This window comes from Elephas maximus, chromosome 10 (genome assembly GCF_024166365.1).
Source record: "Elephas maximus indicus isolate mEleMax1 chromosome 10, mEleMax1 primary haplotype, whole genome shotgun sequence".
In the NCBI taxonomy this organism is placed as follows: domain Eukaryota; kingdom Metazoa; phylum Chordata; class Mammalia; order Proboscidea; family Elephantidae; genus Elephas; species Elephas maximus.
This window is the reverse complement of record NC_064828.1, coordinates 18,483,443-18,496,156: the sequence shown is the minus strand read 5'-3', so window position 1 is coordinate 18,496,156 and position 12,714 is coordinate 18,483,443.

Below are 12,714 nucleotides of genomic sequence, written 5' to 3'. Positions count from 1 at the left end.
TTTCACGAGTCCCAACCATCTTTTTTCTTTTTTTAATGCCACCAAAATTCTTTTATTAATGTATTCTTTTCATTTGAATTTATATGTGTCTTTCTTTCAAATATCCGATTTTTAGTTAATAATAATGTATTTTTTGTACTTTAGTATCCTGGGCCCTTCTCATACTTGTTTAAAACATAAAATCCATGGGCAGTAATTTCATTAACAATACCTCACATATACTTATATAAGTTTGCAAACCACTTTCACGTTAATTATCCAATTCAGTCTTGGGAAGAAGATATTTCCTCCATCTTGGAGAGGAAGAAACTGAAGTTGAGTTTCTTGAATTACCAGTTGGAGATTTTGAATGAATCACAGAGCAGGGTCTCATACCCACATCTTCTGGTTCCAAGGTCATTGCTCATTATTCGTAATTCTATTATTAATAAATATTTAGTCAGAGCTACTTGGGGTATTGGTGATTCAGTGGAAGAATTCTCCCCTTCCATGTGGAAGACCTGGGTTCAATTCCTGGCCAATGCACATTATGAGCTGCCATCACCCATCTGTCAGTAGAGGTTTGTATGTTGCTATGGTGCTGAACAGGTTTCAGCAAAGCTTCTAGACTAAGACAGACTAAGAAGAAAAACTTGGCAATCTACTTCCAAAAACCAGCCAGTGAGAACCCTAGGGATCACACCAATCCTCAACCAAGCATGGGGATGGTGCGGGACTGGGCACCATTTCATTTGGCTGTGCATGAGGTCACCATGAGCTAGGGCCAATTTGACAGCAGTTAAAAGCCACAAGCACCTACTATGTGCCAGACCTCTGATTCAATCCCAGTATCATCTATTATCACTTAAAAGCTATTTCACAGTTTTCCTACACTGGATTATCATCTTTCCGTATTTGTTCAGTTAAGTTTTGTCTAACAGTCAGTTAGGAATCGCATTTAGAAGCTGACCTTTTGCTTGCTTAATATTTATCTACTGTATTAACGTGTTTTTTTACAGATGCCCCTTATTGTACACATATGGCTTCCAAGTGAGGTCTTTATGTAAAGCTCCAGCTACACGGATGTGTTGGCTTTTCAAATGGCATTACCACTGTAAGACAGAACAAAGAAATCCTGCAGTCCTGTCGGCTTTTAGTGAGTTCTTGACAGTAACATGTGCAGCACTCAGGGCCATAAGAAGCAGGCATGAAGAAAGCTACACATGGCAACTGCAAAGTGACAAGTTGTGCATCCTGGATGCCACTGCTGTTATTATGAAAATTAAACAGAGACTTAATCTAACATTCCACATGCAGTCGTGCAACTGACTTTAATAACTGTAAACTGAGGCTTACGTGGTACTGCACTAAACCTAATGCTTTAAGTTTCAGTACAGCCAATGATGACAGCCCTGGTCACACAGAGGCTGCAAGCCACAGGTCCCTTTCTGCCTGCCGGAGTACAGTTCCTGGGAGCCAGGCAGGAGCGGCAGGAGTGGATGCCACAGTTAGATATTTATGAAGAGATGCACTGAATTTTATTGTAGTGGTACAGATCAATTTTCAGGACGTAGTCCTTAACCGTGTATTCAGAGGCTAGGTACAAAACCAATTTTATCTGCATCAATGGTGTGTGAACTGTATGAGGGAAGACATCTCCCAACTCTCTGATAGCTTATCTTCCCTGGTGACCATTTATGCATGCTCTTGTAAATATACATATTTTACAAGGCAAGGGAGGGGGAGAGAAATGCTCTTTAAACTCTCCTTTGAGATGACCTTGAAGTAGGACCATTTGAATCTTCTGGGAAATTAGCAGCCAAGTGTATTTCGATAATGATGGGTGGGTGGGGAGTGCCACTCAGAGAACTGGAAATATCCTGGGTAGCAGGCTCTCAACTAGAATGTCTTTCCCACTGAGACCATTTCTTTAAGGAGGCAGAGAAAAACAGCTGCCCAGGCCTGGAAGTCAAGCCCTTCACCCTACACTGGAGGGCTTGGCCGGTGAAGAGGCTATTACAAAGAAAATAACAATGAAAAGAGATGCTGATTTTGTATTTTCTCGGGCGTGCAAGTCCAATGAACATCAAGAGAGAAACGAAAAAGGCCTTCCAAGCCAATGTACAAGTAATCAGTTGCCCTCACCCAGGAGATCAGCAGCACGGATGGCAGAACAGCAGCAGCAAAGTTAACCATTGCTCTATGCTGCTTATACCAAGACTACAGAAGAAAACAATCCCTAGAAAAGGATATCATGTTTGGTAAGGTAGAGGTTCAGTGAAAATGAAGGAAAGCCTAAATGAGATGGTTTAACACAACAGCCACAAAGATGGGCTCAAACACATCAAGATCGTGAAGATGGTCATTATGTTTTGTTCTGTTATACATAACGTCATTATGAATTGGAGCCAACTCAACACCAACTAACAGCAACAACATGGAGTTCATATGGAATCTAGACTGCCTGAAACATGTTTTCCTTCTCTACCTCCCCTCTCCCTAGGCTTTCTGGATATATGATGCTACGTTAAATCTTATACTTTCTATTTTCACCCACTTTCCCCTCCTCCCACCTCTGTATACATACCTGAAGAGTGAGTCCTCTCATACACCCAAAACTTAAGTTCAAATGGCTAGTGGGCAGACTTCACGCACATTGCCACCAAACTGAAAAAACAAACTCATTGCCATCGAGTCAATTCCAACTCACAGCAACCCCACAGGACAGAGTAGAACTGCCCCATAGAGTTTCCAAGGAGCTGCTGGTGGATTCGAACTGCCAATCTTTTGGTTAGCAACTGAGCTCTTAACCACTGTGCCACCAAGGCTCACAGACCTTCAAATAAGAACTGTTTTACTACCTAGACCAGAGATTGGTAAACTTTTTCTTAAAAGGGTCAGGTAGTAAATATTTTAGGCCTTGAAGGCCAAAAGGTCTCTGTCACAACTACTCAACTCTGCTGTGGTAGTTTGGAAAGCAGCCAGAGACAATACAAAAACAAATGCTGGTGGTTGTGTTTCAATAAAACTTTATTTATGGACACTGAAATTTTTAAATTCCATACAAGTTTCATATGTCATGAAATATTCTTTTGATTTTTTTCAACCATTTAAAATTTATTGACAACCATTCTTAGTTTATGGGTCACACAAGAAGAGATGGCAGGCAACATTTGGGCTGTAATTTGCCAACCCCTAGCCCAGAAAAAGCTTAGAATGTTAGAATTACACATACTACTATGCTTAGCCTATTAAAAGTATTGTATAGAGGTACTTTTTCTAAAATGTGTACGCCATCTTACAGCTATCATCTAATTGAAATTTTACAACACCTTTAGGAGGCAAACGTTTGGCAAAGTGTCTACTGGAACAGTGCTTACGGTGGAACGCTGCTGTATAAAACCCCAGGCAAAAAGACAATCAGGTGAGATGGCCAGTAACAAAAATGAGGACTTTTAATATATTGAATTCTCTAATATATATCGTCACACATAGTTCTGGATACATGCAGCATTCAAAACCACCAGAGCAGTGTAACTCAATCTTTATATATCTTAATCAATCACAAACACCTTCAGCTTACTTCTAGATAGTTACACATCTTGGTCAATAAATTATAACAAGTAACTCAAAATTTCTCTCATTTGCAGACACTGAGTCCACCTCTTAGCAGTATAATTCTGTGGTGGTGGTGGGGAGGCAGAATGGGAGGATGGCTGTTGTTAACTTTTAAATCTTAAATCAGAAGCAACACGGTACAGCGGATTTTGATGTCGGGCCTGGGTTTGGATCCCATCATCTTAGTCCTAGGAATCCTTGGGCAGTGGAAATGGTTACTCAATTACTAGCTAAAAGGTTGGAGGTTCAAACCCACCCAGGAGCACCTCAGAAGACAGGCCTGGCGATGTGCTTCCAAAAGTTCACAGCCTTAAAAACCCTAAGGAGCTGTTCTACTCTGTATACATGAATTCACCGTGAGTTGGAACAGATTCTATGGCAACTAACAAGAACAACAACAAATCTTGGTCCTCTTTATCTCCATGAGCTCCAGAGCACTGTAAATGGGAATCATAATACCTAATTTGTGAGACGTTTTTAAGCTTAAAGAAGACAATATACGCTAGGCCTGGTTCTTGGTAGATGCTCAGTAAGTCTTCGTACCCATTCCCCCTTCCAAGGCATCTTCAGAAAACAAAGAGAAGGCTGCCTTAAAGTGGTGAGCTCTCATTCTTGCTTTACTTCAGGCCCATTTCATCCACAATGCTACAAGTTTTTGGGAATGTATTTCTTCCCATTTATTCATATGTAGTCCATAAAGGGAAGTCTAGTGGTAAAATGACTTTACTTCCTTTCCTAGCCAGGTTTATGCCTTCAAATTCTCAGGATTAAAAAAAAGAAAAATGGGGAAGAGTTTTCAAAATACAACATATTTTTTGTTTCAAGAGTCCATTTGTCGCATCAGCTTGGTGGTGCCAATTTCAGGATAAATCTCCTGTTCACAGCAGGCATCATTATGGATTCAGTGGTAATGGTACTTCCAGCCATTTAGAGGGCCAGTAAATTGTTATTTCTCAACTGACCTACTGGAATAATGAGAAGAACCTCTATTCTGGCCAGGAACCTGAGACAGCCTACGACTAGCTGGATTTTTTCAGATGAACAGTGGCTAGAAATGCTCTCTCCATTCCTTGCTTCAATCCACCTTTGTTCTTCTGCCCAGACCTTTCGTTCCACCCTTTAAACACCCAAATCAGCAAGCCACAGTCCTTGCCCTCACTGTCTCACATTCCAGTAGTGGAGACATATATGACCACCTATAAGACACAGACAATGTTCTCTGCTGTGGGAATCAGGTAACACTTCATCACAGAGGTAAACTTTGATCTAAGTCTTAAAAGATGAGTAGGAGCTGGCCAAGGATGGAGGGCTTCCTGTACAGAACAAACAGAGAGGACCCAGTAAGGCATTTTCTCCACTATGGTGTGTCCCTGGATACCTGCGAGTCTGAGGTGAGCACTCTCCTGTGCGCCACCACCATACCACATTAAGTTCTCCATTTAGGAATTATGCAGCACTGCTATTTGTATCCTCGCTAAATTGTAGTGTTGTTGCTGTTGTTAGCTGCCATCCCAGTCTGTTGTGATCCATAGGGTTTTCAATGGCTGATTTTCAGAAGCAGATCTCCAGATCTTTCTTCCTAGTCAGTCTTAGTCTGGAAGCTCCACTGAAACCTGTTCAGCATCATAGCAAGAGGTAAGACTCCAACGACAGACGGGTGATAGCTGTGCATGAGGTGTACTGGCTCGGAATCAAACTTGGGTCTCTTGCATGAAAAGTGAGAATTCTACCACTGAACCAGTATTCTGTTGCCCACAAATCGGTTCTGACTCATAGCAACCCCACAGGACAGAGTAGAACTGTCTCATAGGGCTTCCAAGGAGCAGCTGGTAGATTTGAACTGCTGACCTTTTGGTTAAGAGCGTGAGCTCTTAACCACTGCACCAGGAATCCTTGAGCCAATATGTTGTTGTTGTTGTTGTTGGGTGCTGTCAGTCAGTTCTAACTCACAGCGACCCTACAGGACAGAGTAGAACTGCCCCGTAGGGTTTCCAAGGAGCAGCTGGTGGATTTAAACTGCCAACCTTCTCGTTAGCAGCCAAGCTCTTAACCGCTGTGCCACCAGGGCTTCTGAGCAAGTACAGATTCCCTAAAACAGTATGTATCTATATATTTTTTTTTAATCTATTAGGGGAAAAGGGATAGTAAACATGCTTAAAAATGAACAAAAAATACAGAGAATGATATATTCTTACCTCAAATGTATTTTCAAAAAAAAAATAAAGTTTTATATAGAGATACAAGTGATTTATAATCCACAAAGTCCACTTATATAAACTTCTGAGCACCATTGTAAGAATTAATGAAAAAAAAAAAGCACACAATAAATAATGAATCAATATTTGCTATGTTAGTGAATGAAACTGAAAAACATTAGGCAGAAAAATAGACCTTTTCAAATATTAGGCTGCATCGAAATAAATAAAGCTACAACTGCGAGTGCTGGGCACCCCTAGCACTACCAGTCCTACTAGCAGGAGGTGTCTGGAAGCAGTCCTGTTGGCCCAAAGCAGATATGAATCATATTTGGGCCAATTCTGTACCGCTACTTAAAACTCCAGAATACTGAAAATATCTGAAAACAGGCTTAAATAGCAAAAATTTTTAGTATTCTAGAGTTATAAGTTTGAGCCTCACAGACCATTTTTTTCTTTTTTGATAGCACAGTTTTTATTTAGCAACTTAGTTTCCTTTCATTATATCTGACTGTAATCCCCAAACCCAGCCAACCTTTTAGGTGCACTTAAAAACTGTTCTCATTTTAGAAATCAAAATAAGTCTAATTAAAATTGTAAGAGCCTTACTAACCTCCAGAGCGGAGATTTTAAAGAAAATCTTTAGTGTGTTTATACTGTCATTTACTTTTTATACCCAATTTTCTGTCTTCACTTCACGGGTTAGACAATTAAATAGTATTCAAGTTTGTAGAATACTGAGAAGCATGAAATTTACATAAATAAAATAAATTAACACAGTGAAGAAATACAATATTGCCTCCTGACATCTCCATTTTCAGATGTCATCAACAAATAATCAAGATACCAAGGCAGGGTAGGCATTGTTCCTTAATAATTGCTTGGATTATCACAGACTCAGTAATCATTACAATATTACACAGAAATTTATTTTAATCCAGTGAACATATTGCTAATGACTGAAACATCTAACAGCATCATCTTTACTAACAGCAGCAAAATGCCAGGGAATTGATTTTAATTAGGTTTTAGAAAAAGAATTAGGTGGAATTCAAATATGTCATTCCATTTATATGTCAAGGAAACTCTCAGAATGGATTATGTGGTTAACTGGACTCTGGGACAGAGGGAGGTATGTGTTTGGAAATCTGCAATTCATTCGGAAAGCTCTCATGTACATATGCAACTGCTGCCGAGTACCTCACTCCACTGTTTATTTCCCAACAGGTTTCCTTCTCTTTCTCTTCAGCCACAACAATAACCACCAAGGCACAACATCTGGATGTCTCAGTATCAAGAAAAATGATCACTTGCCCAATTCTTTCTTTATGGAACCACAGGGGGTTCAAGCTTTCAGTTAGTAAGACAGTGTAGAATTTTGAATTGAGAACCTATTTAATAAGGGGTTAGAGCAGGCAGAGAATAGAAGGGAAAACTGGGATATGCCACCATTAAAAATGGGGCCATTTTTGAGATGATGAAATGAGGGATTGGAGAATCAGATACATCTTTATCCTTTAGAATTCTGGCAATCCACTTCTTTAATTACATTATATAATCTATCAGGAGATGTCAGTGGTACCCTTTCTTGTCAAGCTTTCCGACCACATTGTTGTAGTGGGGTTAGTGAGGCTACTACCCATTCAGTCAGATCCATAAAAGCTCCCCAGGCTTTTTGAAGGAAAATTTCCTAAATCCATGTTAAATCAAAATGCAGGTAAATAAAATATGATTTAAATATTTCGAATATTAAATATTACCATGTTCATAAATCACATATTCTACTTTAAAAAAAAAAAAAGGTAAAGTAATTCTGGCAGGGATTTGAGCTCGAAACTCCCCTTAAGCCCCTCAGAAACCATCTATATTTTGGGTTGAAAACCCTTAGAACTTCCTGCTGACCTGTAAGTGACTACCTTTTTAATTATTGTATATCTGATGTGCACTACAATATTTTAAAAATTAATGTCAAAGCGGATGATGTTTTCATAAAGAAAGGTTCTATCATTTATTCTTTCCTTCAATCATTCATTTATTCACCCATCCACCCACTCATTTAAGGTTTATTGAGCACCTACTACCTTAACAATTCTGCTCTCTTGTTGTACCGTAGCTCTTTCCTGACTCGACACAAAGCCAAGATACCCATGCAAGAATCTTGCAACAGCATCACAAACACAATGGGAATCCACGGCTCTAGGAAAGGAGTGCCACGTGGTGGTAAAGGAGTCATGATCATCATTGCCAACTACTGTATTCCAAACTGTAGATTACATAGATTAACAAAAAGTCTAAATAGGAGGGCTTGCTATTCCAAATTCATTTAAGGCAAACTCACATAATATGAGGAGTATTGGAAATTACAGTATGATGTGGTGCTTGACGGAGTTGTGTATCAGGTGTAAGTGACAAAGAAACAAGAAGCGGGGTGGGGGAGTGGGGACAGGGGTGACTCATGGAAAGTTCTACAGAGAAGACTCCTGAGCTAGTTCTCAAAAAACATGAGTAGGAGTCTGTCTACAAGGAAGACAAGGAGGGAGGGTATTCGAATTGGATGAACTAGCAAGAGCAAAGGCTCAGAGGAACTGCAGGTATTTCTGAACAAGTTCTAGTGGAAGGAACAGCGACGGAATGTAAACAGCACCAGGTAAGCAGAGCCTTGTCTACCTTTCTAAAGAGCATGGGTTTTATCCAGTAGGCCAGTGGTTCTCAAACTTTTCAGTCCCAGAATCCCTTTCTACTCTTAAAAATTATTAAAGACCCCACGGAGCTTCCAATTATGTGGTTTATATTTATCAATATTTACCATATTAAAAATTAAAATGGATAAATATTTAAAATATGTACCATTACATGATGACATAAATATGTTTACAGAAAAATAACTATTTCCTTCAAAAAGAATTTAGTGAGGAATAACTAGTTTTCCAATTTTTCTAAATCTCATTAATGTCTGGCTCAATAGAAGGCAGCAAAATTCTATTTTTGCAATCAGTCTGTTATGATATCATGTGACATTTCAGAGGCACTGGAAAACTCTATTGTTCATTCATGAGAGAATAACAGTAAAAAAGATAATAATGTCTTAGTATTTTAGTACTATTGTAAAAATAGCTTTGACCTTACGGGGCCCCTGAAAGAGTCTCAGGGACCTCCAGGGGTACATAGGCCCCACTTTGAGAAAACCAACACTGTTGTTGACCTAGGGAACAAAAGTAATGTTTTAACAAAGGGCCTAACTGACCATGTTTGCATTTTAGAAAATGACATTTCAACTGATATGTACATGAAGAAGAAAGTAAACATGAAAGTATACGCAAGTTTCACAAATAGTACAGAAAACTTTCACGTGCCTTTAAGCAATGGCTATTCACTATAGAATATTACTTTTTAACACCATCAAGACAACATATACCTCTTCAAATATGCTCAATATTTGCCTGGTTCTATAACTGGAGAGAGAAAAAAAGCAGTAATTATGAATAATTATATGCCAATCAACTTGAAAATTTGAACAAAATGGACAATTGGAAATATATAATTTACCAAAACTTACTTTTTTTCTGGGTTTACATACAAAAAAATAGAAACCCTGAAAAATTTGATAACTAGAACTGATGTTCAGCTTGTAAGCACCAGAACAGTCATATTATTTATTTATGCATGGCATCAATTTTTATTAATCAGGTGTCCACTCGGGTTAGCCTATGCCCACCCTATATCTATTGCTAAAGATTTTAAATATCACCCTGACGTATATCCATGAAATGATTAGATAAAAATCAAACACTTTTCTGTAAAAAAAACTCCAAGTCCAAATGGCTTCACTACTGAGATATACCAAGCATTCAAGGAAAAAATAATTCTAGCCTTATACAAAATCTTCCAGATAATAGGAAAAGAAAAACCACTCTCTACCTCATTTAAGAGACTAGTATGATATTGATACCAAAACCTCACAAAGGTGGTACAAGAAAGGAAATTAAAAGAGAGTTTCAGTCATTAATCTATACGCAAACTGAACATCCTAATAAAATATAAGCAAACTGAATATAGCGATATACAAAAAGGAAAATATGCCATGATGAAGTTAAGCTCATCCAATGAATGCAAGGTTTCATTAATTTTAGGAAATCAATCAATGTAATTTATCACATTAACAAATTAAAGGAGAAAAATCATACAGCCATCTCAAAAGGTGCAGAAAAAGCATTTGATAAAATTATAGTCATGAAAAACTAACAAAAAGTTGGCGAAACTAGGAATAAAAGAAATTTGAGAAAGAATTTTCTTTAAAAAAAACTACTATAAACATCACATTTAATTGTTAAACATTGAAAATCTTCCTTTTGAGACAAGAAACAAGACGTGGGTATTTATTATCTCCATGCTCTTCAGCATTGGTCTGGAAGTTCCAGCCAACACAGTAAGGAAAAAAAACAGTTTTTATATGCAGATGGTATAATTGTGTAAATCCAAAAGAATATGCATATAAGTTTTAGCATTAATAACAGAATTTAGCAAGTTGGCAGAATATAAATATATGAAAATTGATTATATTTCCATATACCAGCAACAAGTAGTTAGAGTCTGAAATAAAATTTAAAATACCATTCATAATAGCATCAGACATATGAAATACCTAGTAATGAATATAACAAAAGGTTCCAAGACTCCTAAGGGGAAAGTTATAAAGTCTACTGAGAAACTTTAAAGAAGAGCTAAATGAATGGTAAGATACTACATATTCACAGATTAGAAGACTCAATATTTTAAATTTGACAATTAAATCTGTGTAAGTTTCCTAGAACTGCCATAACAAATGTTCACAAACTGAGTAGCTTAAAATAACAAAAATTTATCCGCCCCCCCCCCCCTTCTGGAGGACAGAAGTCTGAAATTAAAGTGTCAGCAGGATTGATTCACTTTTTGATGCTTTCAGGGAAAATCCATTTCATGCCTCTCTCCTAGCTACTGGTGGCTGTTAGCTACTCTGCTAGCTCCTGGTGGCTCCTAGCTACTCTCCTAGCTACTGGTGACTGCCAGCTACTCTCCTAGCTCCTGGTGGCTCCTAGCTACTCTCCTAGCTCCTGGAGGCTCCTAGCTACTCTCCTAGCTCCTGGTGGCTCCTAGCTACTCTCCTAGCTCCTGGTGGCTCCTAGCTACTCTCCTAGCTCCTGGTGGCTCCTAGCTACTCTCCTAGCTCCTGGTGGCTCCTAGCTACTCTCCTAGCTCCTGGTGGCTCCTAGCTACTCTCCTAGCTCCTGATGGCTCCTAGCTACTGGTGGCCGCTAGCTATTCTCCTAGCTCGTGGTGGCTACTAGCTATTCTCCTAGCTACTGGTGACTGCTAGCTACTCTCCTAGCTCCTGGTGGCTCCTAGCTACTCTCCTAGCTCCTGGTGGCTCCTAGCTTTTTTCCTAGCTCCTGGTGGCTCCTAGCTACTCTCCTAGCTACTGGTGGCTGCTAGCTATTCTCCTAGCTCCTGATGGCTCCTAGCTACTGGTGGCTCCTAGCTACTGGGGGCTCCTAGCTACTCTCCTAGCTTCTGATGGCTGCTAGCTACTCTCCTAGCTCCTGATGGCTCCTAGCTATTCTCCTAGCTCCTGGTGGCTGCTATCTATTCTCCTAGCTCCTGGTGGCTCCTAACTACTCTCCTAGCTACTGATGGCTGCTAGCTACTCTCCTAGCTACTGGTAGCTGCTAGCTACTCTCCTAGTTACTGGTGGCTCCTAGCTACTGGTGGCTGCTAGCTACTCTCCTAGCTCCTGATGGCTCCTAACTATTCTCCTAGCTACTGATGGCTGCTAGTTACTCTCCTAGCTCCTGGTGGCTCCTAGCTACTCTCCTAGCTCTTGGTGGCTCCTAGCTGCTCTCCTAGCTACTGGTGGCTGCTAGCAATCCTTGGCATTCCTTGTCTTGTGGCTGCATCATTCCAATCTCTATCTCTGTCTTCTCATTGGCTTTTCCTCTGTACCTCTGTATCTTCTTTTTCTATCTCTTCTGAGGACACTCCCCATTGAATTTAGGGCCCAGCCTAATCCAGGATGATCTCATCTCAAGATCCTTAAGTGTATCTACAAAGACTTCCAAATAAGGTCATATCATCAGGTTCTGGGTGAACATATGTTTTGGGAGCCACAATTTAACGCATTAGGCTCCCAAATCAGCTAACAAATTCAAAGCAATCTCAATAAAAATCCCAATATATTTTTTGTGAAATTTGGCAAGTGAATTCTAATATTTATGTGGAAATTCAAAAATAAAACAATAGCCAAAATACTCTAGAAGATGTATAAGATAAGAAAACATTAAAAGTTGTAGTAATTAACATATGGTCCTGGTGGTACTGGTATAAACAAATTGCTCAAAAAAAATCTAAGAAACATTCCTAGTCACGTAGACATGTATGGAACTTGATTTATGACAGAGATGGTACTTGAGAGCGCCGGGAAATAATATTCTTTTAAATAAAATGTGCTGGTAACAGGGGATATCCATTTGGGGACCCATATCTCACTCTGAACACAAAAATCAATTCTAAGTAGGTTACAGACCTAAATGTGAACAACAAAATTCTAAAGCTTTTAAAAGTGAGGTAGGTGACCCCCAGACACCCTATCAGCTCAGTAATCAAGTCACTCCTGAGGTTCACCCTTCAGCCAAAGATTAGACAAGGCCATAAAACAAAATGAGAATAAAGGGGCACACCAGCCCTGGGGCAAGGACTAGAAGGCAGGAGGGGACAGAAAAGCTGGTAATAGGGAACCTACGGTTGAGAAGGGAGAGTGTTGACATGTTGTGGGATTGTTAACCAATGTCATAAAATAATATGTGTACTAACTGTTCAATGGGAAACTAGTTTGTTCTATAAACCTTCATCTAAAGTACAATAAAATAAAATTTAAAAGTAAGGTAGGTGA